The 19,953-nt window shown below is 36.9% G+C and overlaps 1 pseudogene across 1 annotated transcript in view; it reads right to left on the bottom strand.

Annotated features, from left to right (window-relative positions):
• LOC143256142 (stress-activated protein kinase JNK-like) overlaps positions 1-19,953 on the bottom strand; it is a 94,804-nt pseudogene that overhangs the window by 27,818 nt on the left and 47,033 nt on the right. Inside the window, exons 5-7 of the transcript XR_013031184.1 lie at positions 19,270-19,408; positions 9,303-9,468; positions 183-254 (exon numbers count right to left, since the gene is read on the bottom strand). The product of XR_013031184.1 is annotated as a stress-activated protein kinase JNK-like (transcript). The remainder of the gene's footprint in view (positions 1-182; positions 255-9,302; positions 9,469-19,269; positions 19,409-19,953) is intronic.

The raw sequence follows: 19,953 nt of genomic DNA on the forward strand, positions 1-19,953 counted from the left end.
TATATGAAGAAACCAACACTACTTTGGCAGAAAATGTGTACAGACGACATATGGGTAAACTAATATTACTTTGAATACTTTATGGTTACAAAGACTATATATGGATTCAACCTCTTCAAATTAAAACTACAGTAATATTTATATTCTTTTTTAATGGTAGCACGTAATACTTCAAAAGATACGATCAGTTCCTGGAAAAAGTACATTTCCACGGATCATTTCTCCCATGATACAGCCAACTGACCAGATGTCAACTAGAACAGAAGAAAACATTTGCTCAATTACAAATATAATCCTAAGTTTCAATTCTTCTTGAAAACATTATCATACAAACTGAATGTAACAAAAGTTTGAAAGTGCTTCTAAAAATTAGCAATGACTGCAGTTAAAAAATCTGTGGAAAATTTTACAATCACTTTAAAGACCAGTTTATGATAAACAAAAAAATTATTAAACATTTTCAAATGAACCTTTTCTTACAAACTTCTTTTCCAATAGACAGTTTTATGTTAATATAATGACAATTAAAAGAGACCTTACAACAGAAACTTAGTCATGCAAACTCATCAATGACAACAAAAAACATGAATGTACAGTGGAGTGCCATTAAGCCGCGGACCAGTGAACCGCGAAATCGCTTAAGCTGCTGTAGCAAGTCTTGTGAGCGAAAATTATCGTGGCTCACCGCTAATTTAAGAACGTGTAAAACGAGTTTAATTTAATTTGGCTTTAATTTGGGAAATAAATAAAATATATTACAGTAGATATCAACCGTTAATCTACCTTATCCGCTCTCTGTGTCAGCTTTATCGACGCTACCATTGTTACCGAATCACACCTCTCTATACATTAAAGTTAATCCACGGTAAATCCGTGAAAAAAGTGATCAATAATTAAAGTATTATTTTTAATTCGATAATCCGATATAATGATCATGCAATGGCCCAGATGAGGCTCCTCGGCAGAGCTGTTGGCAACCTCGGCTTTTCAGTCACAAAGGTTTAAGCTGTGGTTAAGCAGGTTGACCCCCCAAATACCGCGGCTTAACGGCGCTCCACTGTATCTAATATCACATTAAATATATTCTGCCATAACCAAACTGTCACATGATGTCATATAACACTCATGTTGAAGTGCTGTAAAATGTGTTTTTATAAAAACACTGATACATGTGCTACATACCTCAGATTAATATGAAGTTGGTTGGTTGGTTGATTTAGTGTTTTATAGCACAAAGCAGCAAGGCTATCTGTGCCAAACATCCGTTAAAAAGGTAAAATTAAAGTAAATTTAGTAAAATTCATAAAAAGAAATTAAGGTAAAACAAAACAAAGTTCAAAAAACAAACATAAATAGCATAAAACCAATGTTGACATCTAGTCTACAACGTTAAGAGAAAAACTACAGTAATAGAAGTCGTATAGGACTTTCTGTAGCATAACTGTAATTATCATAATTTGCCAGGAAGACTAACAGGTAAGTACAAAAACCACCATCAGTCACCTGAAGTTGGCCTATCCAGTCCTGGTTCCAAGTTATTTGACATTATGGCCATTCTTGAAAAGTAAAGTAATAAAAGTTTTAAAAGACATGTAGCAAAATTTTAATAATAACTCTCCAAGATGACTAATGGGTAGTTCAAACAGCAGCGTTAGTTACCTGAAGTTAGCCTTTACAGTCCTGGTTTCGAGTTATTTAACATTACGGTCATTTTCTAATCAACCTAGATGGACTTTGATTCTTAAAAGGGAATCACATTAAACAGGTCTAATGTATAAATTAAAAAACTTAAATGGCATTAAAAAGATTAATGGCCTTTAAAAAACCAAAAACATTTCCAAAGTGGATAGTGTCACCATCACCAAATCACCAGAAACACTGTCTAATGTTTTGGACAAACCTAGAGACAGAATATGTTTAAAATGGTGCCATCATTGAGAGTTGTAACGACGGCAAGACAGTAAAATGTGGCTTATTGTGATTTGAGTGTTACACAGACTACACACTGTTGCATCAGTCCCAGATTAAAGAAAACGATGAGTCAAAAAACTGTGACCAATGCATAGTCTAGTTTCTCTTTCCAATCTTATGGGAGTAAGATGGCCAAAGTCCATTAAAGGGTTTTATTTGGAAAAGCTTGTTTTTTGCATTGCTCACTCCAAGTCGACTGCTAGTTCGCACAGTGCCGAGCCTTAAATGCAGGACCTTAGTCCATGTATGGAACAGGCACAGCAATGATAGTGCCGCCAGGTCAGACAGATTTAGCTGCAGTGTCTGTGAGCTCATTCCCACAAATACCAACGTGGCCCGGTATCCACAAAAACTGGATAGAAGTAGATGTCAAAGAGAAATGGGCCAATTGGTTTTGAATATTGATGAGAACAGGGTGTGAACCAATGTGAAGCAATTCCAGGGCCAGAAAAGAACTAAGTGAGTCAGTATAAATAGTGCAGTTTGAGTATCGCTTCGAATAAATAGGAATGGAAATATGGTTCGAAAGACGTTCGGCAAATAAAAGACAATACTTCCAATAGGGAGTATCTGCTTTTCTCAGATGGCAGAAAGAAAGGTCACATTTGGGGACTGTAATAAGCCATGGTGGGATGGGTTGACCAGTGGATACAGCAATGTAATCTAAGGACAGACCCAATTCATCCAGCTGCACCTGGATAAGAAGGCCAAAAGGAGCAATGGCAAATTATCTGTTCTGAAAAAGTATGGCCCACCAAGGAAGGAAAACACAACCATAGGTGGGATGCTTTGGTAAGGAATGAAGTTTCGAAGAATATAGTAAAGACAATTGCAAATGGGAGAGATGCAAAGAAGGTTCATGAGACTCTATATATAAGCTCTGAACTGGGAAAGTGCGGAAAGCCCAAGTGAAGAACAGAAGTCCTTGATGATGAATGGGATCCAGCATCGTTAAAGCCGAAGGTCTGCCAAAGCCATAAATCAATGATCTATAGTAGAATTTTGATCAAATAAGAGCATGATATAACTTTAGCACAGAACATCGATCCGATCCCCAAGCAGTTGTAGAGAGGACACAGAGGATGTTCAAAGCTCTTGTACATTTGACCCATAGGTACTTGATGTATGGTATAAAGGTCAGCCTATGGCCAAAGATAAGTTTGAAGGAATCTTGGGATTCTTCCCAGGCTTGGAGAAAGGTAGGACAATAGCCTGGTACCAGGCATCAGGAAAAACATTCTCCTGCCTGATCCGATTAAAAACAATCAGAAGAATAGCAAGAGAAGTAAGAGATAGATGGTGCAGCATGTCATAGCATACATCATCACATCCAACTGATGTACTGCCAGTGAAAAGGGACGATTATAGTCATAGAGGGACTCAGCTCAAAAGGAAAGAGATGATCCCTCTGCCTGAGTCTTCATAGCTAAGAAGGTGGTGGAGGAAGAAGCAGAAGTGCTAGATACCCGGCAAAAGCTTTCACCTAGAGTATCAGCTACCTCCTGGTCATCAGAGAATAAGATTGAAAGGGGGACAGAATTATATTGCCCACTGACCTTTTGAATCTTGTCCCACATGACTTTAGAACTGGTAGTAGAAGATATGTAGGTTGTGAACTTAATCCAAGATTCCTTCCAGCTTTTACATCTTACCTGACAAGCATGTGCACAGGCCTGCTAAAAAACAACACAATGCGAGAGTGTGGGATATCTATGGAAAGAATCCCAGGCCTGTTCTTGAGCCTTCTGTGCCAAGTGGCAGGCAGGATTCCACCAAGGACGAGGATATAGTGGAAAACATGTTGAGATTTTAGGTATACATTGAGCAGCTACTTGAATAATACAGTCACTTATTGATGACACACAGTCGTCTATTGATTGCTTACAGACAAGAGCACATAGGACAGGTGGCATCGACCACAGCTAGTCTTGCTCTAAATTGTAGGAAAATGATCACTGCCTTGTGGATTATTGTCAACCCTCCAAGAAAAATGGGAGAATAATGAAAGGGAGCAAATGGAGAGATCAACAGCAGTAAAGGACTGACTAGGTGCATGGAAATAAGCAGCAGAGCCAATATTGAAAAGAGAAAGGTTGTGATCAGAGAGCATATGCTCTATGGAGCAACCCCTCCTATCAATGTCAGCACATCTCCAGAGGGGATAATTTCCTTTAAAGTCCCCCAGGATTAGAAAGGGAGACAGCAACTGTTCAATGAGAGCATCAAGGTCTGATTGATCATATGTCTCTCCAGGTAATAGATAGAGAAAACAAACAGTGATGATATTACCCAAGGAAACATGGATGGCTACGGCCTCCAAGGGTGTGTCGAGTGGCAAAGACAGGGTGGGTATATGCTGCTCAACCAACAGTGTCACCCCCTCCATGCACTCATCCATCACAAAGCCTGTCATTTCTGTACAAAGAAAACTGCCGAGAGGTGACTGTATTAGCAGATTTCAGAAATGTTTCTAGTAAGGAAAGACATAGAGGATGGTAGGAAGCAATTAGTATTTTGATGTCACCCAATTAGAACATAAACCTTGACAATTCCATTGTATCAAGATGGCCATTTTTAATTACATATAGGGGAATATATGGATAAACTTTCTGTTTATGACCACATCATTTTTCCTTACTGTCCTTATTCGAGGGAGATCTATCGACCTCCATAGATTCTGTCCTGGGTCGATTAGGCAGGTCTTTGCTGTTGGAAGGGAATTTCAGTGACTGAGTACGTGAACAAATGATTGTTTTGCATCTTGGAGTAGAAGAAGATGTATCCAAGGAAATGCCTGTACCTGGAACCAAAAGATGTGGATCTTGGGGTTTGTTGGAATGTACGTAAGAGACAGAGGTGGGTGTTGAAGTTGATTTATCAACTTTTTTAACCATGGAGGTCAAAAGGCTTTTTATTTGTTTTGAGAATGATTCTTTTGAAGGCACAGAGAGATCTGTCTGCACTCCCACTGCAGTTGTGGAACGAAGTGCAGCAGCATACATCCGAGATGAAGTGGTGGACAGCAACTTTCAAGCCTCAGGATAAGTAATGTTATGAATCGTTTTCAAATGCTGCACCTCTTTTTTCTTCCAACCACTTACGGCAAGAATGAAAGTAGAACGGATGAGAACCATTGCAATTGATGCAATGAGAGTCCATTTCACACTCATAGGCATCATACTCCTTGCCAACACAACAAGCACACATCAGGGAACCATGACATGATTTCAAGTGACCTAACCTCCGACACTGGAAACATCGAAGAGAGTTTGCAACGTACGGCCATACCCTGCAATTAAGATAACCTGCCTTGATGGTGTCAGGTGGACGTGGTGATGTAAATGTCAGAACAAGGATATTAGTCAGCATCGTAATTCCAAAATTGCATGCAAATGGTTTTAGAGAGAGAGAAGTTAAAGCTGTTTGCTGTGGTCCACATCAGTAAATGATTTAGGGCAGTCTGAATCTGTCGCTCAATATACCTCATGTTGGATGATTGACATGAGATGTGAAAGTCATCAACATAGATCCCCTTTGCAACAATGAGAGGGAGCTGTTCAGTGATGGCAATCTTTATACTGAAAAGTGGAACACTCAAAACACAGCCCTGAAGGACTCCTGTAGAAAAGAACGGGAAAGTGTCAAACCCACAAGAACTTGGAATCGCCTGTTGATTAAAAAAATGTTCAATAAAAATGGACAAATGGCCACATAACTCATACATATGGAGGCCTCACAAAATGCCATACCTTCATGTTGCATCACAAGCCTTCTCAATGTCAAAGAAAATTGATACAAAATGTTGTCAGTTGAGAAAGGCTTCTCTGATTGACATTTCAAGTTGAATCAGGTGGTCCATGGTGAAGCGCTGTTATTGGAACCCACATTCAGTGAGCGAGAGGAGGTAGTTTGATTCAAAGAACCAAACAAAGTGAGCATTAACCATCCTCTCTCTAAGGTCTTACAGAGACAGCTTGTCAAAGCACTTGGACAGAAAGAATCTTAGTATCCTTCCCAGGTTTAGAGAAAGGCAGGACAATAGCCTGGCACCAAGCATCAAGAAAAATATTCTCCTGCCACATCTGGTTAAAACCAATTGGAAGAATAGTAAGAGAAAAAAAGAGATAGATGTGAAGAAACCATGACATAAAGTCTTTGAATGACAAAACCTCTGACACTGGTAACATCGGAGAGAGTTTGGAATGTATAGCTATACCCTGCAATTAAGATAACCTGGCTTAATGGTGGAAGATGGACATGGTGATATAATTGTCAGAATGAGGACATTGGTCAGCATCATAATTCCACCTTAGAGAGTAGAGGTACATCTCTGCAGAACCTTTTTGGGTGGAGAAACCAGCAAGAATCTCTAACTCAAGGATGTTCTTCAAATCCTTCTCTGCAATAACTCCTTGTGATGAGTTCAAAGTAGCATGAGGTGTTACCTCAATAGGTATATCCCCAATCACCTTTGAATGCAAGAGGAGTTCACTGTGTTGAGATGTGGATGTTTCCACCAATATGTCGCAAGAGCGAAGATTCTTTGTTGACTTCAGAGAGCCAGCAAGTCCCTCCAGTCCCTTCTGAATAAAAAAGGGGGACATTTGCCCTAAAGGTTTTTCTGAAAGAGAATGTAGGATAAGAAAATGAGGTACAACAGGTGGTACAGATGTTGAAGATTGCTGCCCAGAAACTTCAAGACATGGTCCTTTACCTATGGACGGTTTTTTCGCTATTTTATTTAAAATTTTATTTGGAGGATCCATAATAAAAAGGGGAAATGTCAGTGCCCACTGACCCAACCCACCATGGAACCCTACGAGGGGCCACACTACAATGTCAAACAAAAACACTGCAGCAACACCAGAGTTTCGTGAGCACTATACCCAAACACCAGCATCAGATACAATGTCCACAACACCTGTTGAGAACTTCTAACACTGATACTTGATTAACCCTAGCCTAAGTGGACCAGCTGACTGACCCAAGGCAGGCCACCACAAGGCTGCCCGTGTACAGGAATTCAAAGTCAAAGTGGTTTGTTAGATTTGGACCCCTCAACCACCAGGATCCTCTCCTCCCCTTACAGGTCACTATGCATGGCAAACACGTGGGTGGATGTTTAGATCCCCAAGGAGGTAAACTGAAAAAAAGAACCTACCCTGGGAGGTCCCCTCACAACGTACAGGAATCCACACTGTGGGGCTTAATATAAAGTAGTTTAAGAAAGACTCTAATTGGTCTAGCCAGAACATGTTGTATACAAGCATGAAAACACCGTATTATTATAACAGTATAAAGTTATTTAAGTTAAATATCCATGTGATGCTGTAAACATTTATCTCCTTTACACTGTGGGTGTGTTATAAGAGTAAAAGTCAATCACCTAGTGTATATAATGGGTGCCCTCTGGTTAGTGGTTCAAAAATAGGAATTGTGGTAAATAGTCTTAGTAGCTTTACCACAAACAACAAAATATAACTACAAATACTCAAAACTCTGGCACACCCCATCATTCTGCATGTATTTCCATGTGGAGTCTTGTATTAATCATTTGCTTATCTGCTTAGTATATTACAACATATCTTATAGGCTAACTTCAATATCAAGTTTATTCATTTGGCACTCTGTATTTAACTAATTATTTTTTTATAACCATATAGGGGTTAAAGTCAAAATATTATGCATCTGCTTAATATACCATGATATGATAAAGTTTTAAGTAATTTATTGTTTATTTGTTTGACAAACTATGATGTACCTGTTAGCTTTAAGTTAAACCCAAGTTTACCTAACTGACACATTAAGTTGTTTCAAATGTATTGTGTATTCTTGTGTTAAAACAATGGATAGTCACCCTCTATTGAACTTGTGAACTTATCAATACATTGTCTTCCCACAAAAGGTCTTTCCACCATCGAACTCATTTAAGAACCTGTTTAACACTTCAAATCTAACACTTCTTACCTAACAGGAAACAATAGATTTACTGACAGTTACTAGCACTACCCACATAACTGATCACTATCATTTAGCATAAGGCCATATCCTCTAGATATAATTTGCTCTACTACTGAAGGATATTACTGTTTCTGACCTTCTTGCACTAAATGCAGCATTATAGAAACAGCAATAATCCTCTCAGATGGAGCAGGTATCTTGATAGAACAATAAAGAAATAAAGACAGCAAGAATGGCATTAACTTAAAACTCATCTAGATCACAAATTATGTGAAAACTGTACAAATTCAGATACACGAACATTTAATAAAATTTAGACATTAAAATAAGAGGGTAAAAACTGCATGGTATTCCTGCACACAATAATATTTACCAATTCTTCTATGATAAGGCTACCAACTAACAATATTTGTTGTCCTTGACTAAAAATATCCATCCTCAAAGAGATAAAAGATATTGAGCCGTAAAAAAAGGTGGAGGACGTGAAGTGTTCACTCCAAACCTGAAGAGAAAAAGGCTGGGCCTGAATGTACTTATGAAGAAGAATCCCCACAACAAAACACCCCTTCATAAAGAAACAAACCCATTCTGCACCTTGTATGAGCTAAGGAGTGTGGACTCTGGATTGACAATGGGAGGAAGCAAGTAGGAGCCAGTGGTTGGGTGCTGTACTAGTTTATTTAAATAGCTGGATGGGACTCTTCATATTAGTATAATTCATTTACTGAGTGCCTTTTTACCATAATGGGAGCTGGAATGCTAACTTCAAGAGATAAGTTTTTTAACTTACTTACCACCAAAGACTAGTTAGTACCTTATATATCTTATTCTTATTTTTCAATTAATTTTTTCTTTACTTTGGAGAGCAGTCACCTTCCCACAACTGTCTACATGCAGTAAAGAGTGATGTAGAGGTGGGATGTTGTGAACTTGAGCACCCACAACTTGCCCTCCTAACTTCTATTTCTATATCTATTGCTACTCCTTTATTTTACTTCTTTATGTGAGACTGATGAATGGAGGTAAAGACTGATAGACAGTGTATCCCACTGCAACATGGGTCCTACTTCTCAGTCACCTCCAAAACCTAGGGTATATTTTATATTCCACATTATAACTTGTACCCCAGGAACTTTTTAATTAGTGCAGCAATTTTTGTTTATTATTTTTAATTCATTTTTGTTTTGGCTTGTTTTAGATTATAACAAACTAATATATATATATATATATTTCAGTGGATGTTATCTCTACAGATGTATAATTATTGTTATTCAATATTGACGTCTAAAAATGTCGGAAAAATGATTTTATAAAGATGTTCACTTTCCTACAAGATATATTATCATATACCAATACTAAGATATACCAACCATTATCTTTATAACCCATTCCTAGAATGACTTCTGGAGCTCTATAGTACCGAGTCACAACGTAAGGTGTCATCATAAAAGTGGTTCCTGCTGTTCTAGCTAAACCAAAGTCTAAAATCTTCAGAGTACAGTCAGATTTCACTACTATGTTGCTAGGTTTCAGATCCTATGAGACAAAAAAACCTATCAAAACTATGCACTTCTGTAAAGGCTAACATTAAATTTACCAGTATTAAAAAATTTACTCAAAATTGTTCATATTAGATACTAAATATACATAAATTCTGTTAAAAGTAAGCATGTTACAACATAGACAGACACAGTATTACGTTAAATTACTGCTTATACACGTTTCACAAAATACTAGGTTCAAATGTAATATCTACTTGGTTATATTGAATCCTGAAAAGAAACAAAGGTTTTTCTATATATCCCTTTGCAGGTAGCTGTTTCAAACGTTAAGCTTGTATACTGATTTCTGTAAGACTTTGGTATTTCTTTATTCTAATGACTTAAACTCATTAGTTTACTCTATTTTTTAAGGATACTATATATTCGCTGTGTGTTTACTGATTAGAGAGAACTATTTTTGACTGGCAAATACTGACTAAAACAGGAATGGCAAATCTCCTGAAGGTTGCGTATGATTATGTTCAAATATTTGATACAGATAACTATACTCCAATTGCAGAAAAAACATCAATGCTCTGAAATTTAAAAAATGGAGCAGCAAACACTAGCACTATTAGAAATGTTGGTAATTACCATAAGCACTAAGTCAGCAGGGGAAAGAGGCATTTGACCTGGTAATAATTATTTCATGGAGCATAGCTCCAAACTACATGCACAAAGATAAATCCTACAATATGTGCATGCACAACACTAGTGTAGTGATCTCAAAACTGTTTTGTCATCATAATCTCGACAACTTCTGAAGAGTGGCATAATAATGTACTTAGCATGGGCATATGATTTAAATGGTACCATGGCAGTAAAAAAACCATAGCAAATTAAACAAACTGTCAAAATCTTGATATTAATTTATATACATCTGTGTGTCCTCTTCAGTCATCTAGGAGGAAAAGTGGTCAAAACATCCAAATGATCCTGGAACTTCTCTCAATGACATGGAGGTTAAGAAATTGTTTAACTTAATATGACCTCAGGAGGTGTCAAAATCAGGCATGCTTTTGATTAACCCTGTAGCTTTCAGCTACTTACACTAAAGTAGTTAATGTTATTCTTGTCGTATCATGTTCCAAAATTAAAACAAGAGTATGAAATTTGGCAAGAACTTTCCTAAAAGTTTAAAAAAATATTTAATTTATATCCTTTCTACTATTTCCAATAAAAAAAATTGTTATTTAATTAATTATTTAATGATATTTGAACTCAGACTCTGAATAGTTCACCTGTAAGGTAATTTTTAAGTTAAGCATAAAAATACTATCTTTTATCTTACCATTTCACTTGCATAATCTATAGAACCTCAGTGACTTACACAGAAAGGGGTTTAAAGGGGTACCTGTTGTAAAAAGGTTAACAAATTTATGACATTCTTTACTCTAGTTACCAGATTAGTATTAAATTGTTGATTTCCAAACAAACTGGTGAACAAATATATGAAGAAAAATGCCTTAATATTTAATGTCTTTCATGTTTTTAATTTTCAAACTTGTATTTTGTGATTTCATTTTAACCTTAGTTTGCAATAATTAAATATTTGATGAAACAGTTGGCCTAATTTTTAATGCCATCCAAAGCTCTATGACTGTTTACATTCTGATTTACTTTTATTTCTTTATATTGTGACTAACATAAAAGTTTGTTTTGTATTACGCTCAAAGCTAAACATTGAGTTATCTTGTGCTGTGCCCACTGCAGGTACTGAAACAGTTTTTAGTTTCATAAACCTACATACTTAGCACAGAGTAACTCTCAAAGTATGTAACAATCAAACAAAACACATATTATACCATAGTTTCAAACATAACTAATCTTTTAAATAATTTTAGTTTTCAATCTAATGCACAAAACACTTTTGTAACTTGCATTTTAAACCAACAACAAAGATCTATCCAGTACATAGTGCAATAAAATATAAAATCCTGTTGAAAAGTCTATTAACATCTAGAATGTTAGCCAAACAGAAAATATTTGGAGGTTGGAATACTCACATATTTTTCAGTATTTCAATTATGATTTTGAAGGCATTAAACAGTTCTTTATTTTATTTGGAATTGAAAGAGACTGACAACACCTTCATAGTCACAACAGTTGAGGAGTTATGGATAAAGAATCCTTCAACTCCTACTACATAAAAACTTGCAAAAAAAAAACACTGAAATGGTTGCACTTCTGTGGTTTGCAACAATTTTTGTCATTAGAAATGGCTGACAAAGTAACTTCATCAAAGCTTACTTACAGTCTAAGTGTAAGTACCTGTTTGAAATGTCATCAGTGTGGTAGTAATCATGATGACATTTATATCAAGATGAAACTAAGTTGCAAGAGAGACTATCCTGAAGTATCCAAGGGAGTTATCATCAAAGAACAAAGCTGTGCAACTCAAAGTTATCATTCTCTTAAACTGAAAATGTATTTCCAATAATACTTGCCTTCTCTCACACTTAAAGCTATTACTCAACTGCACAGGTTTCTTCTTCTGCCCATCTAAAGATTGGTCTATTTTTTTTCACTTCAATCTTTTCCACACCCTTCTTTTTCCTTGGTGATGTTCGTCTCATGACACTCTCCACCTACATCAATGTTCTCTCTACCTGGTGCTTCATATATATCATTCACATAATGATACCACTTTTTGAGACGGACTTAAACCCAGTCTCTAACACTAGCTCTTTGTGGAGAGGAAGTGCAGGAAGGTACGAATGGTATTACTGGAATTACATTTTTAATTAAACAAAATGTTAACTTCCAACACATACCTCCTCTCACACTTACTGCTATAATCTTGCCCTGACCAGGTAGAGGTACCAGTGAGGAAATTATTCATACAGAAAGCATCTGCACAGATAACAGGTAAGTCAACAGAAGACTGGCACCCTAGTGTGAGAACTGCACTAAGTCCAGAACAGATATACTGTTCAAGTAGAGCTTAGTTCCTGTATATGAGTGATCATCACTATAAGCCAGCTTCAATCAGATAGCTAATGTTCCACTACTCAAGGTTGGAATTAAAGACTAAATCATCATATACTTTTTATATATAAACAGAAATATATATATAGATGCCAACCTGTAGACATAGAGTGATGCATTCCTAGTCACTGGAATCACAACAACTAAAAAAGCAACACTGAAGAGGGAAAAAACCTTCTCCACCTCCAGTGGCCCAAAAGACAACATCCCAGCTTGGAATGATGTGCTCAACCAAAGAAAACACATATTATCAAGTTGGGAAATATGAACATTCATCCACATGTCACAACCATATGGGTGAGGTACATTCCACTTGTCACCAGAATTATGGGTAGGATGTGGAACAACTGTGCTCAACCAAGAACCTAGGAAGGAACCACTCTGCATTCAAAATTACAAGGAAACAGTGAGTCCTTATCCACGACCCATATACTGAATCTATATTGGTCAAACAGAAGAGCCATGCACACTCCAGCTGGACAGCAAAGCATCAAATCTGAACAAGTATTACTAGTTGGCTCTCACAAAAGCTAGTGCCTCTCCTACGAATATCTGGGAAAACAATCCAGAGATCCAGGTAGCAAAATCCTCAATTTGATCCTCTTCTCTAAAGGTGAAGTAATTCATTCTAATACTCTGGAGGAAAACTTTTGTCCACCACCCCCATGAATGGAAATTGGGTATGGTAAAAACTCCCTAGCTCCACGAAGAGAATCTGGCAGTAATATACATTGGATAGTCCTGAGGAACAGTGCTCTGAAAACATTGCAAGAGGTAAACAGTGACCCCAAAATTTTTAAAAGCAAACCAACTCTTGACTTGTTCAATTTGATAAGTGGCAGAGACAAGTAGAATTTCCTTATGCTTTACTCATGATAGTTCAAGTGGCTGTCCAGCATAGTACAGTAATACCACTTGTTCAGCTCCTAGGTGGTCTTATGGAACACCTCATTTCTACAAAGCCTGGTTGTCAGTGCAGCATTGGCTTGATAAAAACACATTTATTTGGGTAACACTTGCCACAGAGCAGGATGCTGTGAATATGAAGTAAGGGACCCTGAAAGATAGCAATGAAAATACTCCCCCATCTGTATAATTTAGCCAAAGTGGTTTAGACAATTATAAGGGCTAGGTGAAAAACCTTCAGATGAAGATACTGCAAGATTGTGCAAATAATGTGAAATAAAGGGCAATTGAACTGGGCTGTTAAGGAGATAGAAATACAAAAATCTGATGAGACATGATTCATATAAGATTCATCTTCTTGAAAGAGAGTTTGAATAAAGAAGTCATCTAGCATCTCAAAAGGAATTACTACAGACAACAAAACTTCCAAGACTGTTTGGTCTTAGAAGTGAAAAATACTGATTAGATAAATTAGTGGAAATAATTAATCCCCTTCCCTGAATGTCTTGGGTGAGAAGAACCAGTAATATGACATTGGTAGAATGATAAAGCAGTCTGTGAACAAACAGTGCAAACCACTCCTACCAGCTATGTCCAAAAATTAGCAGCAACGAAAATTGAGGACACAAACAGATGTAGAGAAAGGGCATGTAATGCAACCTTAATATATCAGTCACTGGAATGGTTGTTTGTCTGGAACACACAACCCCAAGTAACCTGAAGAATCCAGAGAATATGAGGGACAAAGAATATTTAGTTGCTAATATCAAATGATAGTTGATAAGGCTAGCATACACAGGACAATAATGAAAAGTGCAAAAACACTTGTCAAAGAGCCAGGTCAGAAAACGAGTTACGATTGGCACTTCTGATTGAAGTGTATTCAATCTCCTCTCAATATACAAATACATACTCAAGTTTCTTGAAAGCCAGGTGAACCCTGTCAAATCATGGTTGCCTCCACAGAGATGGCCCAAAAAGAAGTAGAAGAGTTAGACACTCCTAGAAATACAGCAGAAACCAGGATGCAGCCATCAGTCATGTGATATCAACAGGCCTGACAAGAAGTTGGAACAAAACATAGTTGGTATCTTGGATAACATATGAATCAAAGGGAAGGTTTGGAATAGTAATTCCATCCCATCCTGACAGAATGAATCCACTGCCAAAGCCCAGAGGTGAGTTACTAAAGTTGAAATTAACAGCAGTTGAGGTTTCCAATAAAGGGCCAACCCACCAAACAGAAATGCAAAGTGTGGGTCAAACCAACAAAACCTTGTGAAACAGCAACGGTTCTGTTGGAATAATCTGTATGGGTTGAAAAATATCAAGCTGTTACCTCAATGTAACATTGTCAGAACATGACAAGCTAGTAAAGTGATATAATAGAAGTGGTTTTGAGAATGGAGGTCCAAGACCTGAAAATAAGAACTCATGTTCAAAGTTCCTTTTCAATGAGAAACACAAGACACCACCATGGAATTATCAGAGTAAAACCTGAAAATTTTCCTTATAATAGGCTGAATCATGAAGCATTGCTTTTGGAAAAACAAGAAATAAAACAATTCATAGAGAAGCCTTATATCTATGCATTGACCCTGGAATTCCCAACTGTTGGCATATGCAAGTTATTCCTGAAGAGATGTAACATTGGACGGAACATTGATATCAGATCCCACATCTCAGTAACATCCTAACTTATCAATTCTTCAAGACAGAAGAGTGACCCTGGCTAATGAATATTGTGAAATCTGGTGAACTAAAGTTTATGATCCCTCGGTCATGTAAAGATCACAAAAAAGGACCTCTTGTGCACTCATCCCAAAGGCACCACAAATTTGAGTGAGCTCACATTCCTGAAAAGAGAAAGAATCATCCATGCAGTGAGAGAAAAAGAAATGAGTAAGAATTGAGTTTCCTGTTATACAGCAAATAGCTAAATGTGAGTTAGCTGAAACTGACTGAGAGACAAGATAAAAAATAAAATATCCAGACTGATGAAATTTTGAAATGGATAAAGAATAAATGTGAGAATGAAGCCTGCCTTGGTTGTTTCTGAAAGCAAAATCAATATGTGCTATTCTGATAATTGAGAAGATGGTGCCAGCATAACTAGTCATCTGTGGAATGGTGTGTGCATAAAGCTATGGAAAGGAGGGGGCAAAAAAACCTGTATGATTCAGCAGAATCCATGTGAACCTTTACTAGTATGAAGATAAAAATCCTGAACTGCAATACCTAACCGTTGTACACAAAATATGTTAACAGCAGTGAGACTCCACTACTAAGGCAGCGTTCAGATAGAAGTCGAGTACAAAAACCTTGGACAATCCCAATCACAGTAAATGAAGTCAACATAGATTGAAGAATGAGTAACTTACGAATCTTAGAGAACTGAGACACTGACATACATAAAAAAAAGATCAGTGATGCAACACCAATCTCCTGTCTTCCTGATAAGGTAAACTTGGCACTACTTTATGCAGATGTACACCTTGAGCAGCACATAAAAGCATGACAGTCACAGTAAACTATCACTTTACTGATGTTGTGTTAATTAGTGCCTCTATCATACTGGGAGCAGGAATACTACCTTCAAGAGGTAAGTTTTATCTTACTTACCACCAGATGTCATTACCTTAGTTTCCTTATTTTATTTTTATTTTAATTTCTCATTGTATTTATTTATTTTTCATCTGTTTATGTTTATCTTTTTCTTATATTAAATTGGGAGAGAAGTCACCTTCCCACAACTGTTTGCAGGGTGATACAAATGTTGAACACTGTAGAATGAGCACTCACCTCTCACTCTCCTAACTCCTAAATTTGTAATCTTATTTGATATTAGCAAACTGGAGGTTAAGATTGATACACTGTGTATTCCTTCAACAACGTGGCTCCTACTTCATGTGTCACCACCAAAACCTAGAATACATTTTATAATCCCACGTTGTAGCTTGCACCCTAGGATCTTTTTAAAATATGCAGTGTATTTTGTTTAATTCTAATGTGTTTTGTCTATGGCTTAAAAATTTATAATATATATATTACTTAATTTACTAATTTTTTTTCATAAAAAGCAACTAGGTGGCACTAAGAATGCTCATAATATCTCCAATGATAAAAGAATGGATTGATTCAATTTATAAAAATTGATAACATTATCTGGATGGTTGGTTTGTTAGTTTGGTGTTTTATAGCACAAAGTAACTATGCTACCTCCACCAAACATCAGGTAAAAAGTTAACATTTAAATAAAATTAGTAAAATTCATAAAAGGAAATTAAGGTAAAACAAAATAAAGTTAAAAAATACACATAAATAGCATTAAAACCAATTTTTACATCTCGTCTACAGCAGTAAGAGAAAAACTACAGAAATACAAGTTGCAAAGGACTTTCTGTAGCATAATTGTAATTATCATAACTCACCAAGAAGACTAACAGGTAAGTTGAAAAACCACCGTCAGTCACATGAAATTGGCTTTTCCAGTCCAGGTTCTCAGTTATTTAACATTACAGCCATTTGCTAATTTCAAATCAAACTAGATTTACTTTGATTCTTTAAAGGGAATCACATTAAAAAATATCTAAATTAAAAAAGTTACATGGTATTAAAAAGATTAATGGCCTTTAAAGAACTAAAAACATTTCCAAGGTGAACAGTGTCCCCATCACCAATAACACTGTCTAACATTATGAACAAACCTTGGGACAGAACATGTTTAAAATGGTGCCATCATTGAGAGTCATAATGACAGCAAGTCAGTAAAATGCAGCTTATTGTGACCTGAGTGTTACACAGACAACACATTGGTGCATCAGTCCCAGATAAAAGAAAACAACGTGTAGTCTAGTTAGAACAACTTCCTCTTTCCTATCCTTATGGCAGCAAGACAGCCAAAGTCCAAGAGAGGGTTTTATTTGGAAAAGCTTGTTTTCACAATGCTCACTCCAAGTCGACTGCCAGCTGGCACGTAGATGAGCCTTGAATACAGGACCATAGTTTATGTAAGGAACAGACACATTCGTGATAGTGCCAAAGCAGACAGATTTAGCTGCAGTGTCAGGGAGCTTGTTCTCATGAAAACCAAAGTGGCCCAGTATCCACAAAAACTGGATAGAAGTAGATGTTAAAGACAAATTGGCCAGTCAGTTTTGAATATTGGTGAGAACAGGGTGTGAACCAATGTGAAGCAATTCCAGGGCCAGTAGAAAACTAAGCAAGTCACTATGAACAGTGCAATTTGAGTACTGCTTAGCTACTACGTGATCCGGGGCAAGAGAAATAGCATACTGTTCAGCAGTAAACACAGAAGCTGTATAGGGAATTCTTCATGCAACCACCAAACCACAACAAACCGTGGCAGAGCCCACACAGTTACCTGATTTCAAACCATCTGTATAAACAGGAATAGAAGGATGGTTCAAAAGATGTTCAGCAAATAACAAACAGTATTTCCAATCGGGAATGTCTGCTTTTTTTTCAGATGACTTAAAGATAGGTCACATTTTGGGACTGTAAGAAGCCATGGTGGGATGGGCTGACCAGTGGATACAGCAATGTTATCTAAGGACAGGCACAATTCATCCAACTGTGCCTGGATACAAAGGCCAAAAGGAGCAATGGCAGATCATCTGTTCTGAAAAAATATGGCCCACCGAGGAAGGAAAACACAACCCCAGATGGGGTGCTTTGGTAAGGAACAAAGTTTTGAAGCATGTAGTAGAGAGAGTTGCAAATGGCAGAGGTGTAAAGAAGGTTCATGAGACTCTGTGTACAAGCTCTAAACTGGGAAAGTGTGGAAAACCCCAGTGCAGAGCTGAAGTTCTTGATGATGAACAGGGTCCAGCATTTTCAAGGCCATATTCCTTGCTTAATAATAATTCAAGATTGCTGCTCAAAATCTTCAAGATGTGGTTGTTTACCTATAGACTGTTTTTTCACTATTTTATTTAAGTTTTTATTTGGAGATCTATCATAAAAAAAGGAATATTTCAGTGCCCATTGACCCCACCCACCATGGAGCCCTATGAGGGGATGCACTACAATGCCAAACAATGGTACTGCAGCAATGCCAGGATTTCGTGAGCACTATATTCAAACACCAGCATCAGATACAATGTTCACAACACCTGTTGAGTACTTCCAACACTGGTACTTGGTTGACCCCAGCCCAAGTGGACCAGCTGACTGACCCAAGGGGGCCTCCCCAAGGCTGCTCGTGTACAGGAATTCAAGGCCAAAGTGGTTCATGGGTTGCATCTCACAGGAAACACATGGATGGATATTTAGATCCCAGAGGAGGTTAACTGAAAAAACAGAACCTTACCCTCACCACATACAGTAATCTACACCAAGGGACTATCTGAATGAGGTGCTTATACGCAGTATCAGGATAAAGGGCACACTGACATAAGTAGGGAGTGTCATGAGACAAATATAACCAATGGCAATTAAATGTGGTATAAAAAACTGAAGCAAATAAGAAAAATTCAGATCAACACTCAGACTCAGATGGACAAAAGAAGAAATCCTGGCAGTTGAGAAATAGCTGTAAGTATGAAGAGATAAGAATGTTTTGGAATGAGTATACATCATAAATGTTTGCACACACAGTCTTATGTATACATGTTTATTTGTTAGAGACAAATTACGAAGTTAAATATTACACCTATGAGGCTTACATTCCATAAAAGTAAGGTAACTTTGTGAAAAACTATTATATTTTTATGCTTACAATTTATAGAGATTTTTTCAGAATACAACTACTTTACTGAAGTACTAGATATACCTTGATCCCTATCACATCTCCAAAAATTAATGATATATACATCTAGTGGACTTGAATAATAGGTGTAAAATAGAAATATTTGAGTAAATTATGCATGAAGATACTTACCCTGTGTATAATACCAGCAGAATGTAAATGCTTAATGCCACAAAGCATCTGGTACAAAAGATAGGACATTCGTTCATGATCTAAGTCCATCTGAATTACTTGGCACAGGTTGGCATCCATTAACTCCATTACAAGGTACCTGAACATTGTATACAGTTACACGTAACACTGTACATCATTGAATAAAAACAAATTAAAACACCATATACATTGAATAAATCTTTATATTTACATAAACCACTAAGAATTTGAATTATTTGTTATTCCATTTTAAAAATACTCTGGTGTAAGCTCTTTCTTACCTAATTTTATGTGATTTTACGTGAATTTCATCATGAATGATGAAATCATCATGTAACAAAAACCCTCCACCAAGATGCACCTCCATGTACATTAACTCAAGCCTATGCACTTGCACTCGTGAATTTTCATTCTTTGATGAGACAAACAAGAAAATGTGCACCAGATGTGGGGATGATAGATGGGAATGTGAGAAAGGTGAATACCTTCTAAAAAAATACATTTTCAGGTGAGAAAAATATTAACTTCTAACATAATAACTCACCTCCACAAACTGTGTACCTAGAATCCCATACTAAAATTTACTTACAGCCTTCAGAAAGCATCCTGAGAATGCCCATGGTATGTGACATCGAATAGCAGGGTTTCATGGATGCACATCCA

The sequence above is a fragment of the Tachypleus tridentatus genome, chromosome 7 (assembly GCF_004210375.1).
Source record: "Tachypleus tridentatus isolate NWPU-2018 chromosome 7, ASM421037v1, whole genome shotgun sequence".
Taxonomy (NCBI): domain Eukaryota; kingdom Metazoa; phylum Arthropoda; class Merostomata; order Xiphosura; family Limulidae; genus Tachypleus; species Tachypleus tridentatus.